This window comes from Ruditapes philippinarum, unplaced genomic scaffold (assembly GCF_026571515.1).
Source record: "Ruditapes philippinarum isolate M1 unplaced genomic scaffold, ASM2657151v2 ctg667_1_1_1_1, whole genome shotgun sequence".
Taxonomy (NCBI): Eukaryota; Metazoa; Mollusca; class Bivalvia; order Venerida; family Veneridae; genus Ruditapes; species Ruditapes philippinarum.
In genome coordinates this window covers 422141-443107 of record NW_026859933.1, presented here as the reverse complement: position 1 = coordinate 443107, position 20967 = coordinate 422141, and the positions used below count along the sequence as shown (strand labels likewise).

At 29.6% G+C, this 20967-nt stretch overlaps 1 protein-coding gene across 2 annotated transcripts in view; it reads left to right on the top strand.

Annotated features, from left to right (window-relative positions):
- LOC132758332 (spermatogenesis-associated protein 6-like) overlaps positions 1-3970 on the top strand; it is a 34660-nt gene extending 30690 nt beyond the window's left edge. The window contains exon 10 of one of the 2 annotated variants that reach the window (XR_009629562.1): positions 3684-3970. The gene's annotated coding sequence lies outside the window, so the exon portion shown is untranslated. The remainder of the gene's footprint in view (positions 1-3683) is intronic. The other variant, XM_060749921.1, reaches the window with a different exon arrangement.
- Positions 3971-20967: the final 16997 nt, after the last annotated feature.

The window sequence follows — 20967 nt, the reverse complement described above, 5'->3', positions numbered from 1 at the left end:
ATTTAAGGCCCCTGTGAACTTGACCTTTGAACCAATGACCTCAAAATCAATAGGGGTTATCTACTAGTTATGACCAGTTACTATGTGAACTATGAAAACTTTGTGATCACTAGCTTTCAAGAAAATGAGCCGAAACCTTACTACTATTTAAGGCCCCTGTGACCTTGATCTTTGACCTAGTGACCCCAAAATCAATAGGGTCATTTACTAGTTATGACCAATTAATATGTAAAATGTGAAGACTTTGTGATAAAAAGTAATCAATATAATGAGCGGAAACCAATCTAATATTTAAGGCCCTTGTGACCTTGACCTTTGACCTAGTGACCACAAAAGCAATAGGGCTCATCTACTAGTTATGAACAATCAGTGTGCGAGAAATGAAGAGATTGCGATAAAAGTAACCAAGATAATGAGCGGAAACCATTTTGACATTTAAGGCTCCTGTGACATTGACCTTTGACCCAGTACTCCCAAAATCAATAGGACTTAACTACTTGTCCAATCACTGTGTGAAGTATGTTGACATTATGATGAATACTTTCCAATATAATCAGCGGAACCATTTAACATTAAAGGCTCCTGTGACTTTGAACTTTGACCTAGTGACATCAAAGTCAATAGGTGTCATCTACTACTTATGACCAATTAATATGTGAAATATGAAGACTTTGTGATAAAAGTATTCACTATAATGAGAGGAAACCAATCTAATATTTAAGGTCCTTGTGACCTTGACCCTTTGACCTAGTGACCCCAAAATCAATAGAGCTCATCTACTAGTTATGACCAGTCAGTATGCGAAATATGAAGAGATTGCGATAAAAAGTAACCAAAATAATGAGCGGAAACCATTTTGACATTTAAGGCTCCTGTGACATTGACTTTTGACCAAGTACTCCCAAAATCAATAGGACTTATCTACTTGTCCAATCACTATGTGAAATATGTTGACATTATCACGAATAATTTTCAACATAATCAGCGGAAACCATTTTATAATCAAATGCTCCTGTGACCTTGAACTTTGACCTAGGGACCCCAAAATCAATAGGGGCTATTTACTAGTTATGACCAATTATTATGTAAAATATAAAGACTTTATGATAAATAGTTTTCAAGATAATCAACGGACACCATTTTAACATTTAAGGCCCCTGTGACCTTGACCTTTAACCTAGTGACTCCAAAATCAATAGGGGTCATCTACTAGATATGATCAATCAGTATGTGAAATATTAAGACTTTGTGATAAATAATTTTTAAGATAATCAGCGAAAACCATGTGGTCTACCGACGGACAGACTGACCGACCGACCGACCGACCTACCTACTGACCTACCGACATTAGGAAAACAATATCCCCCCCCCCCCTCTTCTTCGAAGGGGGCATAATTAACAAGGTTTTACCAACAAGATAATATGAAAAAGGGAGATAAATCTGTATGACTTACCAAATACTTTTTAAGAGTTACACTATATGCAGTTTAAATGGCATTTTTTATTGTTTTAAAAGAAACTAAAAATGATACAATGTTGCTTCTTTTTTAGAAATTGAAAATGAAAGTTTTATACTGTAAAACTCTCTTGTAAAACAATAGTTTATTTTTTTTGTGGATATGATAAATTAAATTGTTATTTCAAGTTGTTTTTGATATAGGAGTGTAACAATATTTGATAGAAACTAATAGAAGTGCCAGTTTTATAGATAAAATATGTTCAAGGATATTTATATGAAAAAATATGTCTGGATTGTTTTACATAATTGACAAAAAATTTCTTATGTGAAAAGCAGCCATAGTTCTGTATTTTATGTCTAAAAAATAGAAACTATGATGAAGGAATTAACACTGTAGTAATGGGAATAAAGTCTGGTACAGGCAGTACACCATCCTATGTTTAATACCAGACTGACATTACAACTGTTAATTACCTCTATGTAATGCCAACAACAACCAATGACTCATTTTATTACAACATTTACATTTTTTTCTGTACTGAAATATGACTTCCTGTCAAAATAAAGTTACTTTTTATTAGGTTTTGCAAGTACCACTTACATAACAAGGGCATAAAAATCAGAACCAAATCAGAACCAAACAAATGAAAAGCATTTTTTTATATCTTATGTGAAAAGTATGTATGATTTGTAGAGATGTTTTTCCTGAGATATCTATCTTAATGTCTTTTTATTTTACTATATTGACATTAATGAAAATACATTTTCTATAACAGCTGTTTTTTTATTTCTTTCATTTAAAAGAAAAACCTGCATATAAACATGCAATGAATTATGTGTGCAAAAGATTTATAACTTGATCATTGAGAAGCTTGAGGAGGATGTGTTATAATTTGCCAAGAGTAAAAGTGGTTTCACTGGTGAATGTTTTAATAATGGTTCTTAGATGATTATGTTTTGTTAATTACAAGCAATTAATTTGGTTTTATTGTTTTGTCAATATTCTTGAAAAATGACTTAATATTGATTCAGTTAAAAAAGGTAACAACAATAGAATGTCATTCAGGTTGGAAAGTATAAACCCCTAATACAAAGTGATGAATAATTTATGTGGTGTCTGTCAGGTGTAAATTTCTTTTAAAGTAGTTTAAAGTTACAGTCAACGTGTCACTCTTTACTGAATGATACACTGACTTAACAATTGAAATTTTTATGAGGTTACGTTTATCCTCTGTCTCAAACTCAAATTACAATTGGTATGCATTTGTTTAGTGACAAAAAGTGGAACTGGAAAGGTAACTGAGAAATGAAAGAATTAAAAAAAAACAACACACACAGCATGATTGCAGCTTGTATTGAACTTAGTTATAAATGTTGTATTGTTTTTATATTGATTATACATAGGTTTATATTGAAATGATAATGTATTCCTTAAAATTAAAGAAATTGGCCTGATATAGAAATGAAAACAAGGTATTACTGCTGATATTCTGGATCTAGCCAGATATTAACCTTGAAGCATTACATTACTCATTAGATATTAAACATGTTAAATATTGTCTAGGAGGTATTCTGTTTTTCTTTTTCTTTTTTTTTCTTTTTGAATCCATGTGTAACATGTAATTAGTTATTCTAATTAATTCAAAGGCCTGTTATCATTTGATGATTTTTCTTAACATTTTAATAGCTTAAACACAGTATTTATTGAGACTAAATGTATTATTTCTGTTTAAAAATGATTTACCAGGAAGAATGTTTTTTAATGCAACAGTATAATATCAAGTCACGTTGAGATAACAGTGAGTACTGCTGTTATTGGATTAGTTAATTGAAATAAAGGGTAGGAAAAAAGATAAAGAAGGAGATTAAGTAAGGTTGTTGTAAAATGTTAATTTAGGTTGCACAACTTTCAGAATAAGTTTGCACAATATGATTTATTTTACTTTAATCTTGACAACATTTCCTGCTGGTGTGAAACTCTATTACATTAACATATAAGGTATTATTATAATGGAGCCAATGTTTCTTTTTTGTTGTTTTTTCATCTGAATTACTTATAGAATTATTGAACAAACTGCATTTGGAATTTACTGATGATGAATATTTTAATTGCCCTTCCACATTGCAAGGAAAGACATATGTTTATGAAGAAAGAGTCATTATTTTCATTATTTTTGGAATTAGCTAGTAACTCATCTTAAATTGCTATTTTTCTTTATTTCAGGGATGGTACTTCTGAAGAACACAAACACGATTGCTCAACTGATCAAAGTGAAAATCATGGCATTTAGCAATCATTAACTTTTGAATTAAACTTGGATATACTAAAACCAGTTTTAGATATTATTATTATTATTGATTCCATTTTATCTAGGTAAAATAAATAGTCTAGTTCATATTTGTTTGTTATAGGGTAATTCTTTTCCTAAAGATTATTTATTTTATGATTATAATTTATTGTTAACAATCCATGTTTTAATGTTTGATATATTTCAGTATATTTTTATATGTTTATTATTTATAGATTCTTTAAAACTAAACTCAACAAACTCTCAACTTGTGTACTACTTAGTCTGTGATATTTTCTTGTGGTGTATTTTTCCTTTTTTCTTGTTTATGTATACATGATGTTTTACATATTGAATTTCTAATGCACCTTTGTGCCAAAATGCTTGATCACAAACAGTTTACAGGATTTACTGCATTGTACACATCAAAGTTTTTCTGATAGTCATTGCCGCAATTTCTTTCTGAGAAAAAAAGGTTTTGGAAAAGTCTATCTTTTATGCACTGTTTGATATAAATGTTTCACATGTTTGGGAACCAATATCACTGTACATATGGATATTTGAGAATCTCACATTTGACAGGATTTTTAAAAAAGGGATAATTTAATGTGCTCAGGCCAAAGAGATCCAAGAAGTGCCATATTTGACTATCCATAGCATAACATAACCATAATGCATTTTATATCATATCTTTATATACATGCTTATATAAGAACCATGACAATTTTTATTGTAAAATTTCACCTTTTTGATTTGTGCTCAAGTAAATCTTTTTAATTTATATTTTGTATATACCTTGAAACTTAACAGTGTTCTAAAATCAAAATGATTTTATTTTGGTGATTCCAATACATGTTTTGATTTTGTTTATTTAGAAACGAGAATACACTTCATTTTAATTCCCTTTTGCTGTCAATGTTCTTAAAATGTTGTATTGTTTATTTTTTAAATCCATATACTCAGGAATTGTGTTGTTTATCGACAATTGTTCAGCATCTATTTTACTTCATAATGACATTAAAGGCAGATAAGATAAGAAAATACTCGGACCAATGATATTATGTTATACATTTTTCTATTTTTCTTATATAAATGAAATATTTAAGTAAAATCCACCAGATTATAGCATTTAATTATTCAAACATATATTTAAGTTAAGTGTACTTATCTTTCTACAATATCTATTTTTCTATTAATAGTTTTGTTATATAAGTATATATACATGTATAATTTTTATCAAGTTCACCGTCTGATGTAGTTTTATTGTCAACTATTAACATATTATATTGCAAATCTTGTTTTAAACATCAGAGGAAATTTTATCAACATTTTTTATATCAATCTTCAACTTTACTTATAATTTGTCAGACATATTATATCTTCATGAAAATTTACATAAATTATTTCAAAAGTAATTTGGAATAAAGAAAGACAAATGCTTTTTAGATGTGATTTTATAATGCGCATTTGCAGTCCGGTGTTCCATTCTGTGCAAACTCTCTACATGTATTTATTTAGGTTGCTGACACACTTTTTACAAGTAGATGTTTTCTGGTTTCGTTTTATATATTTATACACTAACATTTAGAGGAATTGTTAAGGAATTTATTTCTTAAATCTATATACGTTTAGCTTACATGGAGTTTGTTCTTTGTTCTTTTTAACCCAGGCAATGAATATTGATTCCAGTCAACCCTTTATATAGTGAAACTAACTGAATGATTATAGTTGGTAAGTCCGAACCATTTGCTTCTGAACCATTTGCTTCTAAACGCAATGGATGAAATTTCCCCATCTCTACCCTTCACCTTGTAAAAATATAATGCCATTATCCATATGGTTTCTTACTAGAACCAACCTGTACTGGAAATCAGAGGAATAGGGTGTTTTGAGTTTTCTGTCGCAATGAACTTTTGCTGTAAGCACACTACACACCTTTGAAAGTTTATGAATAAATACCTAAAAGGACATATGAAGTAATGGTCGGATAAATGACTAAAATAAGAATTTCAAATAAAAGATTGACAGGATATGAAACAATCCTAAAGAATTCATTACAACTGTAGAAGAGTACTATATATAATTCAATAAAGCTAATATCGACGGAGGCGGAAATAAAGTTATAATTAAAAAGAGTTCAGAGTGAATAGTTTCGGTCGCACTCCAAAAACTGTTTAATTCATTTTGATTGAATCAAAGTAAACCCACTAATTCTTGGAAAAACGTGACTGTTCTAATCGTATGTTATCTAAATGTGTTTAATGTTGATGAACAGATCTTCTTTATGTGAAACAAATGCCTTTTAAACCTGAACTGGTGAATTTGGTGATTCAATTTGAGTTACATATTCTTAACAGATAAAATTATTGCCATGGCCTATGCTATTGGACCTAAGATGTTAGAAATTATTCTACTCCGTTATTATTGCTATCCAAGGGTCTCCTTTTTCACATAGCATTGTGACTCAATAGCTGTATGATAATTGAAATGACCGAAAACATAATATAAAATAGTTGATGCATTCTTAACAGTCATGATTTTTTCCTGTTTGTTCTATGTACAGAATTAATAAATCTCTATTTAGGATAAGCGCAAAAGAATAAATAGAAACTACCTAAGATAATGTACCCTTGAACACCGACCAAAAAAGCGTTTCTGGCTAAGAAAGGATGTACAAATGTATTGCATAGTAGAACTACCCCGCTTTCGTACTAGAGACAACTATCTAAACATTTAAGGAAACCTTACAACAGACAAACTTTAAAAATAACGGCGGAGAAAAGTTAATACACTAACGATACAAACAATCATGTGGGTACGAATTCAGCGCTGATTATATACTGTAAATTTAAACATCATTCTACTAAAGAGAATTACCGGAGTCTGTGAATCTTTTAGCTTAAGCATGTGTGGTGGTTTTGAGCACTGGTGTTGCTTTAAGTTTGTAACATCCGAGGTTAGACAAAATCACCTTTCCTGTTTTATTGTCATATGACCTAAACTGTGTTACTGCGCCGTAAAACCAAAAAAAAACAAAAACAAAAAAGAAAACAAAAAAAAACAAATCTCAATGCTACAAAAATTGCATAACCTGTTATTTTGTGCGAAATTCAACAAATGTATTTCATGTTTTTGTAAAAGGTCAAATGACACGTACTTAAAATGAAACACATTTTTTCTGATTGCGCACAAACTGTACAAAGCATTGATTTCAAGGCCATATAAAAAGGAGATGCAAAACCGAAAATGATTTATGCAATGAATCTACCAAAGGAAAGGAGATTCATCTTGATGTTATAATATATTGACATGCTTACTTTAATGTTGCGAAATTCATCTTATTTGTTATTTAAACTACAAAAGAACACACCCAACAAAAACAACGTTTATTTAATTCACAATGCCAAATTTCTTCAGCAACAATGATTTATTTCAGCATTTAGTAATAAATTTTACTTCTAACTTACAATACAATACAATGTACAATACGATACAACAGACACGATACGATACAACAGACACGATAAGATACAATTATTTGAACTGATAGATCATGAAAATTTAGAAATTAGTACTAATAATTAAATATGTCAATACAAGATGTAAACAGTTGAGAAATATTTAGGCCATTTTCAATAATGTTAATGATAACTATCTCTTCAGTATAGAATCTTGTCTGTAAATGAAATTATTATATATGTAAGACATTTAAAGTGATTGTAACTCGTCACTGCGATAAATATTACATTGATTATTTGCTATAATACACATACAACACATATGTTCAAAAGTTAGAAATAATGTTTAGTTGATTTAATATAATTATGCGGAAAAGAGAAGCCTAACGTTTAAAATGTTTTTTCAAATATAAACTAATATAGACACATGTATATTTCAAATAAAAAATTCAGGGTAATACATTTTTCCTCAATAGTACTGTGTTATGCTGTTCACTCTTGTTTTGAGGTGTTTTGTCGGTTTTTCTTTTCTTTTTGACCTATTTTTGAAATCGACATTACAATAAGATACTGGCCAGCTGCCTGAAAAGAGGGAAAAAAGAGTAAAATCTAGGTGTAAATGATATTTATTATGCCAATGGCATATCTTTTTGATAAAATATTTTATCTTGAATAATAAAAGCCCAAATACTAGTTATTGAAATGAAAACACATTATCTGCATCATATAATAACGGTATAAATTATGCTATCACAATTCTTTTATCACTCTACGAGAAGAACCATTTATTTCATGTGATGTGTGAACAAACCATATAACCTTTATTATTTTTTTTTCTAAAAATAAATTAGATGGTTATAGTGTTGTCACTCAATGGTGAACAATGAAAACAAACATGTTACAGATTCATCACGTGCACGTTCTACCAGGAGTTAAGATAATCCAAAACATGCATCAGAAAATGTGATTAACCGAATTACGAAACAAGAGTTTTTTTTTATAATGTCATTCATTTTTTTTTCGCCATCAAACGAATTTATCATTGAAGAATGTTGTCATGATAATGATGATTTATTTTAAAAGGAACATATCTATATACAAATGTTTTCTAGAATTATTCTAGAATTGCTGATAATGCTATTTAAAATATCTGTTATTAGCAGAGAAAAACAGAATACCTAAAGAAAGCTCAACACGACAAAAGATTAAAATGCTGCTGGCTCGGTTGATTGAGCCTGTTTATGGATGGTAGTGGTAATTGAAGGAAAACGTCCACGCCCCATAGCACCGGCTTAAGTTAACATGAAACTGTAAAATTTTGAATTTTTAAACATCTGCAGATGTGTTCATATGGCGGTTATTATGAAACCTTCAATGCGAGACGTAACTAGTGTCATTCTAGAGGTTTTAAAAACCTCTAAAATAGCAGAGAAAGTTATATTATACATTTGTATTTGTAAAGTATCAAACTAAAATTGTTTTACTTTTCACAAGGGCATTTCGTTTTTCTTTATTTTGCATTAGTACTTATGTATAAAACCATCGCGTTTCACAAAGGTTTACACATGTATCCCATGCAGCTTGATAACAAGTAAATCAATTGTCGGACTGGGATATAAAGTTATGAATAAAAGATATACAATGCCAAAAATGTCTGTTTACATTCCTAGAATCTTGTAAATCATTTAGATTTATCACCAGGAACATTCCAACTCTTTGAGGAGCGTGACTTTTCTATTGATATGTTATCAAAGTGAATTCTACTTTAAAATGTTTTTTTGCATCATTTGTAATAGAAATTTGTCTATTCTATCTACAAAACACGTTCTTTTTTGTTAAGTAATACACCTTTAAGTTTGAGAGATATTTGAGAGAAATTAAATAAACAAATCATTAAAAAAACAGACTATACATAAATCACAATAAACTTGTCATGATAGATTGTTTTATCTATTTCCAAGTTTCATCTTGGATCTTCTTTTAAATGTGAAGCTATTTTACATATACTGTGATGCAATAATTGTTAAGAAAGGTGAAAAGCATCCATTTACGGAGGCTGATTTTGAATGCTTTTGTGCATCGTGTTGTCGCTAGCGACAGCTCGACAAAGCTCCAAACAGCGCGTTGTCGGACTTTTGTTTTGTCGTCCTGTCGCTAACGATGCACGACAAACTATGCGTTGTCGTGCGGCGTGTTGTCGCGATGTCACATTGTCGCTCGGCTCAAAACCAAGGATTGGCTTATAATCCTAGCGAGCAGTACGACAACGCGCCGTTTGGCGTGCTTCGCTAGCGACAGGACGACAAGAAGACAGTGCGACAACGCGCCGTTTGGCGCGTTTCGCTAGCGACAAGACGAACAGGCGATAACGATATAGGTTGTGTTGTCGCTACCGACCAAATCAGCCACCATATCCATTTAATATATTATCTTTTGCTGATAGACATGTTATGTCGATGCTACTCTTATGTTGTTGAAAAATAATTTCATTCTAGACTATTTTTCAAATCTTGTTCATTCTTCAGTTGGCTCCGATCATCGATATCTCTTAAGAAATGCTCAACAAACACAGACTGTTTGATCACGTACTGATTTCAACTACACATTATTTCTTTCTTCTCGCATTAGAGACTTTTACCTCAATTCCGCGTCAAACTTGTTCATATAGTTTGTCGCCAATAGATATTCCGAACTTATTTACTATGATGAGCGTAAAGATCAAATAAACCATACCGGACAGGTCATCCTAACCAAATGCAGCTCTCTGGTATCTGATTTATTCGATAAAAATATAGTTGACTATCCATTGTGTCAATTTGTGGGAAGTCCAAAATGCCTACCATTTTTTTATGAATTTGTCAAAAAATTTCTTATCATATTTTCACCCAGGACCAGATCTCAAAATAATATCTTTAACATTTGTACTCCAATTATGCATTGTTCTTTATACATTACTTGAATCACCCTCATATTCTAACATTTTTATAAACCCTGCCGTTCAACAAAGTGTTTTAGAGACACTAAAAGATGAACATATTGCTAATATTACCCAATGACCCAACATATACCAAGAAATGGTAGTTCTATTTGTTTTATTGCATCCGCATTCATTGACATGTTTTTTTTTTGTTGTTGTTGTTTTCAACTTTTTTTATCACTGTATAGAAAGAAATTATAATAATTATAAGTAAAGTATTTTATATATTTAAACTTTTTTTAAAAAATAGATGATTTTTATGAACTATGGCACCTCTCGGTATAGTTCCTTTCTGCTTTAATGTATAGACTTTCATTCATATATGTAAAAATGAATAATTATAACATAATTTTAACTAGACATGTTTCTATGCTGTGTGAGGACATGAATTTCATATCGTTATATAAATAATGCATGTATATAGATATAAATAATGCACGTATATAGGAAGAGTACTACTTGAATTGTTTCAAAAACTGTCTGCGTTTTCAAATACATTTTTGAAGCATTGACGCTGTGCAAACAGTGCCATAATAACATAAAAGACTTTACATATTTTACATCATTGAATATAGTTTTCTGATTTAAAGTATATACTACAAGAAATAAAAAAAATAATCACAAATAAACTAACAAGCATTTATTATTTTCTGTTCATTAAAACTTGGCAAACGACAATAATAAAATTGTAGTTACAGTAAAAAAGTCGAACCATTTAGGAAGCGATATTTTTTATAATCCCATTCATTAAGCTCCTGGAAATAAATTCCTGACCTGAGGATGCATTGTGTAATCTTAATTAGATTATAGATATAACTTTTAGAAGATTTAATTTCAGTTCCTGATGAAACGCCAACAATACAAGACGTTTCATTTAGTTAAATGATATAGTGGCATGTCAGGAGAAAGGCGTTAGAGAAAAAGAAATTCTATGAAACAAGATATAATAAAAAAACAATTACTAAACATTTTAAGGAAAAGCAAATTTACTGCAAGGCTAGTATCTTTTCTTGCCAGTAAGAATTTTAGATTTTTGTCAGACTAGAACACAATTATGTACCTAACGGTTCAATGTGAAAATGGTGGGTGCTCATAGCAATAGTTTTAGCTGCCATTGTACTGAATGTGTTCAGTTAAATGAATTAAACGATTTATTTTTAAATGCTGACATTTCAAGCGCTGATGACGTAAATAGTTGTGTTCAGTCTTTCACTGATATTATTAATAAAGTAGCTGAACCACTGTTTTGTAAACGTGTCTCGCGAGTCACGCGCAAAGGGCACAATACAATTTTTAAAAAGGCTGACTGGTTCGATCATGACTGTCATTATGCTAAATATGTTTATTTAAATGCTGTAAATATGTATAATATATCAAAAACGGAGGAAAATAGAATACATATGTTAAATAATAAGGCTGTTTATAAAAGTTTGATAAAAAGAAAACGTAGACAGTATGAAGTAAATAAAATTACCCAATTACAAAATCTTAGACACTCAAAGCCAAGAGATTTTTGGGGGCGATCTAAATATTTATGAATTCTTGTAGATTGTACGATAAAGTTTTTTTTATATAAATTACAATAGCTTTTCCATACTGACATCATCAATGCGCAACTACATGTTACCTATCATGTGACCAACTTAGATCGGAGATATTTTGGGATACCGAAGAGTTGGATAATTTCGTCTTAAATAGACGCTGCAATTTTGCGGTACGAATTTGATATATATATTATATACAAATGCTTGTAGGCAACATTTTTGGTAGAAATTCTCGGTTCTGTCAACAACAACAACACAAAAAAATACAATTTAATTAAATTAAATTGCGAGCAAATAAAAAAAACATGTATTATCTTTTCAATAATCTAGAAGTAAAATGATGTTTTCTGGACTGTTCATCTATAAGTCAAATAAAACAGTACTTATTGTGTAGTAACTGTTTCCCCTCCATGTTTATTAAAAATTTTGTCAACAAGATGCGCGAAAAAGAAATGGGTAAAAGAAACAAAGTAACCGAAGCTAGTATTTGCCGAAAATGATCTGATGCGGAGTGATCGAATTTGAAAGTACTTTTAGATTGTGTGTGTATATATATATACAATGTAATAGAAATTTGAGTAGATTAAAACAGATTGTGTAAGTATCTTGTTTTTCTACATATATATATATATATATATATATATATATATATATATATATATATATATATATATATATATATATATATATATATATATATATATATATATATATATATATATATATATATATAATAAATTCTGAACTCACTGACTAATTCGTTTCCCAATGATTCATCGAATTAAGATATTCATTAAATAAATCTAATATATTTTTTAAAGATTCAAAGCTGTTCTAAATCTCATTTTTTTCTTTTCTCTTTTTAATTGCGGTCACGATGGTTGACCACTTTATTTTCTAGAGATACTTAAACTCCGACGACATTTTGAATAAATATAAAATATGCAAAGATCAACCACCTGTGGTACAAAAGGCAAAGTCACACATCTGTGCTCTAACAGTTAATTTAAAGGTAGCAATTTTATTCAATTATGTTTGTGGTGATCCGAACGAAATCAACACCGTTGATTGGTAGCGCATCAGCGGCGAGTCCGGTTGTCGACCTCACATTTTATACGTCTATGCTTTGGCCATTTTCTGATATTAAATTGTAAAAAAATAATGCAAATACTTAAATTTTCATATAAAATTTGCGAAGATAATTAAAACTAGATTTTAAAACTTCGTTGAATGACACCTCGAAAAATAATTATATGTTGTTTTTTCCCCAGATAATTGTGTTTTATGTTTAACCATATTTTTATTGTCAATATTGAGTTATAATTTATACAAAATTAATATAATCTTATTTCAGAAGAAGAATTTCAGAAGAATTTGTTGTTGAAGACTTCAATTTAACTGTTAAAAAAATACCAAATGGTATATAAGTGCATGTATTCTTTAAAGTTTGTCACTAAGAGGACCGATTAAAAATTGTGTTTATAAATAACGGCCATATTATTATATATTGTTAATTCTTTCAAAAAATGATTTTATTGTTGCTTATGAGTTGGTTAAAGTATGGTAAGTTTATTTTAAATCTAAATTTTATTTTCTGCACAGCGATTACAAGACTAGTTAAACCTATTCTTTTTCATTACATATAAAGACGAATTTACCCCTATGTCGTCTGAAAATGTATGTTTTACATCTAGATCTTATAAATGTGTCTGTCTAGATCATATATAAAACTGTAATTAATAAATTAGAATTAATGATTATGTTCTATTTGATATGTTATCTAAATATGCAATGTTTGTGTCCTATTAGAAAAGTTTTTCTGCCCCTTAATGCTTGTTGTTTTATTAATATTGTATTTTCGGAAGGTGCAACATACGTTATATGTTTTTCTTCTATTTATATGACTTGATAAAGTGGAAACCCTGTAACCAATTTATTCGTTTGCAAGATAATTCAAATTTGAACATTTTATTAATGAAACATAAATGTCCATTGATTTGCTCTTATTTAAAATGCCGTTATAATAATTTTTATCTTTTGTTACAAATTGTCTTACAAGACTTAATATCCGTATGTAATAGACATACAAGAGGTATTATAAAATCTTAATTAGAACTGTTTTTCCTTGAACTGTCTGTTTTGGACAAATGTCTTCTACCTGTTGCAAATATCATCATGATACAAGATCGAGCTAAACAAATGGAAAAAAAACACTTAAATTTCCTAATATACATGCACATGTAATAATAATATATCAATGAACAAAATAGGTAATAATTATCTGAACACGCATTATAACCGTAAACAAATGACGAATGAAATATTAAGAAGAAAATCGTACAATGAGTGAAAGAGTTGCTGTTTTGTCGGTAAAAAGATTAATAAGTCTTATCATATAATAGTCTTCATATTCATCATAATAGTCTATAAATTGACTGTACTGACTTAGAGGAAAGGTTTCTATTTCATCTCAATCAACTGTTTTATCCTGTTAATGAGATCGTGATGCACGTGTTAAATGTTTGTTATATTGATAAACATGCACTGGTTTATGCAAAGATCTTGCTTGTAATTGAATCAATTCTCGAAAACAATTCAATAAATTGAAGTATTCTGTTTCTACAAAAGCATTGTCTATAGATGTTTTGTCTTCCTGTGTATATCTTTCTAAATATTTGATTATTTATGTATCTGCAAATTGTTATCACTTAAAGCTAATTCTAATGTTGTATGAGAAATATTGTTTAAACATTTCATGTCTGTTTTCTTAAATTCCAAAATTTCCTAAGCTTTATTCCGGAAAGTATTTATTATGCTATTTTATTCGTGTCAGAGATTAAATAACTGGGTAAGTTTAGTTCATGCGTTAGTACAGCTTTTTTGTTGTGTTAATAGATATTTTTAAAAATGATTTGAATTATTTGAAATGTTTATATATATGAATATTTTTGTCATTAAATAAAATGCAATAGAACATTTCCAATGATATTAATTACGCATGTATTTTATCTCATCTAAGAACAGGCAATGAAAAGCAACACGGGCATCTGGTTTTACGCTTGGTACCTTTCAGCTATTTTTATCAAAATTATACAGTATTGATGAACCAAGCATTTAGAATTATTCCAACATCATTTTCATATAAATTGTAACAACAAATACTTTGATACAGATACAGTGTTGTTAAATTAAATGTACTTTCTCCACATGATCTTTAAACTTCAAATGTGTCGCTTATCAGTTAATGTAATCATATGTTGTGTTAATATAAAATCTGTTATAGATTTGTCTTTTTACATGTATTTTTGGCCTTTTGATATATTTTCAAATGCTCGAATTGTAAACAGTTTTTATAGTCACGGACAGGTCACATGTACGGTATATATGTCGGCAAATAATCTAGGGTTAACTTTTCATTATAACCTTATGATAATAATGTATTTTCAAATAACTAAACTGACAATAAATGTGATCTGTTTTTTGCAAGGGTGTAAATTATGGCACAGCAGAGCTTCATAATCAGCTGCAGGATTATTTTTATTATCACGACAAACATTATTGTCTAAACGAATTTATGTTTTGTCATTTAGTTAGTGAAGCAAACAGTGCCCTGCTGGTGCAACTGGATTGTGTCGGGGCTGCGTTCTATGAACTTCGCCTTGCCTTGTTGAACATTGTTCTCCTTTTCTTGGTAAAACATTTATCAAACTATCAGGTACGCTGCATTTTAATTTGTTTCATGCATATTTACATACTTTTGCGGTAAATTACGTTTTGTTTTATTATTTCTATTACTAATGAGACACTAATTGAAACTCAATAATCTGTTGTTACCAGCTAAAACAGTCATTATAACATGTTCTCCTCTTTTTAATTAAAATAATTGTTAATTTTATTGAATAACGTATGTTGACCTTATCTGATTTTATCCAATGTAAGGAAATTGAACCAGAACAAAAACAACCCTTAAAGTGTTTGTGATCATTTCTACAGTTTCTTTCTCTAAAAGCATTGGCTTTTACGAAAAACAAAAGAAAGATAACAAACGTCAGATTCTAAAGGGAGTAAACGTTATAAATAGCTCATATCATAATTAGGAAATATATATCAATTCTGAGTGCACTGTTGTAGAATAATGCACGGTTTGAGTTCAAATGCGTAGTAATATAATCACGAAGGCCGATAGGCCTGAGTGATTAATTGCAAAGCATTTGAACGTGCATTATTATACAATAATGCACGTAGAATAAATATCTATTTCCATTCTAACTCGTCAAGAAAAAATATAATTATTATCATAAAGTTGGACTTTATGTTTGGTGGTTTAATTTGATTTCGCCTCAGAGTTTCCAATAGAAACGTTCTTTAAAGACTGTTCCAGTGGGTTGAAAAAAAACTGTTGTTTAATCTACGGTGTGTAGCAACATTTTGAGGATAACGAATTTTGAAAACGTTGATAAAACTGTGTTTGTTTATTTTATTTCACTCTATAATTTTTCAAGCGAAATGCAAATTATTAAAAGTGAAATAAATGTAAAACATAACTCGTTTGCGACATTGAAATAGCGTACTTGATTTGATTGTTTTGCACGCGCTACATTGTGACGTCACGTACATAACACTTTAAACGTCTGTACAGCGTTAACGATTGAATTAAAGATATTGGTGTTCGGATTCATTTTCTTAGTTAGACTATATTCTTTGATTCTAGATAGTTTTCACAACAAAGTTCGACAAAAATAGTTTTTTATTTATCAGATTTTTCAATCAAAATGGCGCCCTCAATGTGAAAATACACAGGGAGATAACAAGAACGGCGAGTGCATTGTTGTAGAATAATGCACGCTTCGGGCTTTATTTGTTTATATAGAAAAAGTTCCGATAGTGTTAGAATATCTTATAAAACTTTTGTGTAGTTAAAATAAAGTATTTATTGACATTTAACTATTAATTTAATCACAAAATGAACGCATATTTAAACGTCTTAACGTTGCCATAACTATAGAACACTGAAACAATCAAACTAGCATTTTCAGCGAAACTGTCGAGATGATGTTACTAATTGCCTTTCCACTGATAGTATTATGTCTTAATTAGTACTCGTTTTGTCTCAGCTGGTGAAAGCTATGACAAAAGACATAAGTCATTGTAATTTTGCCATCTCATACTGCACAGGAAATGATCTCTATGTGTTCCTGGTGAATGTCATTTGTCTATCCAAGACAAAAACTCTATTGAATATTTTGTCTAGTGGAATGAATGTGATGATTAACGGACCGAAAATACTGTCAAAATAAAGATAAATAAATGCAGTAATAATTTACTACCAGACCTTTTTACTTGAGTCATTTCACTTATCAATCACATGAGGTTAAGATGGCCATTAAGGTTTTAGTGAGGCAGAAAAAGTGATAATAAACTAAAGCAAGAATTACTTGTATCGTACACCAAGAGTCTATTATAGGTTCGCTGCTTTTCTGTTTGCTTTTTTTACAAATGTTATATATATATGACTGACTGATAAAGCACCATAGTTCACGTGTAAAGTTAAATAATTACATTTTTCTATGTTTGGAGTTTGGTACATAATAAGATCATGTAAAATGTTGGAAAATCTCTGACCTAAATAAAGAGATTGTCTTTCAACAAAGAACTTCAAACAAACATGAAAATGAACTCTTGCCTATTCCATTCATTACTCGCCATCAAACGAATTTACTAGTATCATTGAAGAATGGAGTCATGATAATGATAATTTATCTTAAAAGGAACATATCTATATACATAAGGATTTCTATGATTATTCTAGAAATTTAAATATCTGTAATCTGTAACTACCATTTCTGTGTGAAAAAAAACAACAACAGAAAAAAGTACTTAAGATAAAGAAAAACAGAATACTCAAAGAAAGCCCAACACGACAAAATTGAAAATGCTGCTGGCTCGGTATGATTGAGTCTGTTTATGGACGGTAGTTGTAATTGAAAGATACTGTCCACGCCCCTAAGAACCGACTTAAGCAGAATTCAACATGAAATGGTAAAATTTTGAATTTTGAGACATCCGCAGATGTGTTCATATGGTGGTTATCATGAAACCTTCAATGGGACACGTTAGTGCCATTCAACAGGTGTTAAAACCTCTAAAATAGCAGAGATAGTTATATTATTGTTAAGGGCATTTCGTTTTTCTGTATTTTATATTAGTATTTGTATAAAACCATCGCGTTTCACAAAGGTGTAGACATGTATCACATGAAGCTTGATTACAAGTAAATCAATTGTCGGACTGGGATATAAAGTTATGAATAAAAGATATACAAAGCCAAAAATGTGTGTTAACATTTCTAGAATCTTGTAAATCATTTAGATTTATCACCAGGAACATTCCAACTCTTTGAGGAGCGTGAATGTTCAATTGATGTGTTATCAAAGTGCATTCTACTTTTAAATGTTTTTTGCATCATTTGTTATATAGAAATTTGGCTATTCTATCTGCAAAACACGTTCCTAGTTTGTTAAATAATACACCTCAAATTTTAAGAGATATTTGAAAGAGAGTTAAAATTACCAATGATTGCGTCAAATTAAATAAACAAATCATTAAATAAAACAGACTATACATAAATCATAATAAACTTGTCATGATAGATTATTTTATCTATTTTCCCATTTCATCTTGGAGCAAAGATCTTTGTAAATGTGATTCTATTTTACATATGCTGTGGTGCAATAATTGTTTAGAAAGGTGAAAAGCATCCATTTAATATTTTATCTTTTGCAGATAGACATGTTACGTCGAATTCCAAAGAATATACTACTCTCGTCACAATTTAATTTTGCAAAATCAGCAACATGACTGTGTCATTTTCAAATAACATTTACTAGAATAATTATTTTACCAAATGAAAAATAATTTCATTTTAGACTATTTTTTTTCAAATCTTGTTCCTTCTTCTGTTGGCTCCGATCATCGTTATCTCTTGAGAAATGCTCCACATACACAGACTGTTTGATCACGTACTGATTTCTACTACCATTATTTCTTTCTTCTCTCATTAGAGACTTTTACCGCAATTCCGAGTCAAACTTGTTCATATGCTTGTCGCCTTGAAAGTAAAATAACAGATATTCCGAATTTATTTACTATGATTAGCGTAAAGATTAAATAAATCAAACCAGACAAGACATCCTAGCCAAATGCAGCTCACTAGTATCTGATTTATTTGATAAAAATTTAGTTGACTCTCCATTTTGTGAACTTGGAGAAAGCCGAAAATGCCTACCATTTTTTATTAATTTGTCAAAACATTTCTCATCATATTTTCATGTACGGCCCCATCTAAAAATAATATCTTTTACCTTTGTACTCCAGCTATGCATGTAGTTCTTTATACATTACTTGAATCCTCTTCATATTCTAGCATTGATATAAAAGTTGCCGTTCAAGATAGTGTTTTAGAGACACTTAAAGATGAACATATTGCTCATATTACCCATTGACCCAACATATACCAAGAAAAGATAGTTTTAATTTGTATTGCATCCGCATTTAGTGACATGTTTTTTTGTTGTTTTTTTTTAATCAACTTTTTTATCACTGTATAGAAAGAAATTATAATAATTATAGTAAAGTATTATATATATATTCAAACTTTTTTTAAAATAGATGATTTCTAGGAACTATGGCACCTCTCGGTATAGTTCCTTTCTGCTTGAATGTATTGACTTCCATACATATATCTCCCATAATATATGTAAAAATGAATAATTATAATATAATTTCAACTAGACATGTTTCTACGTTGTGTGAGAACAGGAATTTCATATCATTGAAGTTGTGCGAACAGTGCCAAAACTTGACTTTACATATTTTACATCAAATGATATGAATGAATATCGTTTCCCGATTTAAAGTATAAACTTCAAGAAATAAAATAATCACAAATAAACTCTTAAATAGAAACAAGCATTTATTCTTTTCTGTTCATTGAAACTTGGCAAAAGACAATAATGTAATTGTAGTTATAGTAAAAAAGTCGAACCATTTCAGGAAGCGACATATTTTATAATCCCATTCATTAAGCTCCTGGAAACAAATTCCTGACTCTGAAGATGCATTGTGTAATCTTAATTAGATTATAGATATAACTTTCAGAAGATTTATTTTGAGAGGTTCCTGATGAAATGCCAACAATACAAGACGTTTTATGCAGTTGAGTGATAAAGTAGCATATCATAGAAAGGCGTTAGAGAAAAAGAAATTCTATGACACAATGTATGATAAAAACAATTACTAAACGTTTTAAGGAAAAGCAAACTTATTGCAAAGCTAGTCTCTTTTCTTGCCACTAAGAAATTTAGAATTTTGACAGACAATAAAACAATTATGTACCTAACGTTTCAATGTGGAAATGGTGCGTGCTCATAGCAATATTTTTAGCTGCCATTGTACCGAATGTGTCTAGAACAGGTAAATGTAACTGAACAATAAATAAAACACCAAACACATGAATAGAAAGAAGAAAAAAAACTCTTCTCAAAGTTATAGAGATGTTAAATAACTTTACACCTCTGCTTATTCATAAGTTAGGATTAATAATCGTATTTTTATTTTCCGGATGACAATTCTGTTTATGATATTCCTTAGTACTAATTTGTTTTCCAAACGGAAAAAGTAAACATGTTTTAAGTGTGGAAATTAAGTTGCACAATGAATACGCCAGATGTTGGCTGCACGTTTTAAAGTTCTGACTAATTTCTAAAATGATGTTTTGGGCGATCTAAATATTTCTGAATTCTTGTAGATTGCACGATTAAGTTTATTTTCATATAAATTACGACAACAGCATTTCTATACCGACATCAATGCGCAACTATCATGTGACCAACTTAGATCGGAGATATTTTGGAATACGAATGGTTTAGCTTATAAAAATTTCTTTTTTGAAATTTATATATATAATTTTTTATATTTAAAAATTTTACATATTCAATTTTTGAAGGAAAAAAAATTTTAAACAAGTATACTTACTTTGTAAGAAGATTGATTAGTCCACATTTTGGAAGAATTTCTCGTTTCGTGTAAAAAAAACAACCATAAAAGATACAATTTAATGAACCAAATTGCAGCATAAAAAGAACAATGTTTGTCTTTTAATAATCTAAAGTAAAAAGATGTTTTGGTGGACCCCTGTTATTTATAACTCCGCAAACAAAAACGGTACTTATTCTGTAGTAAC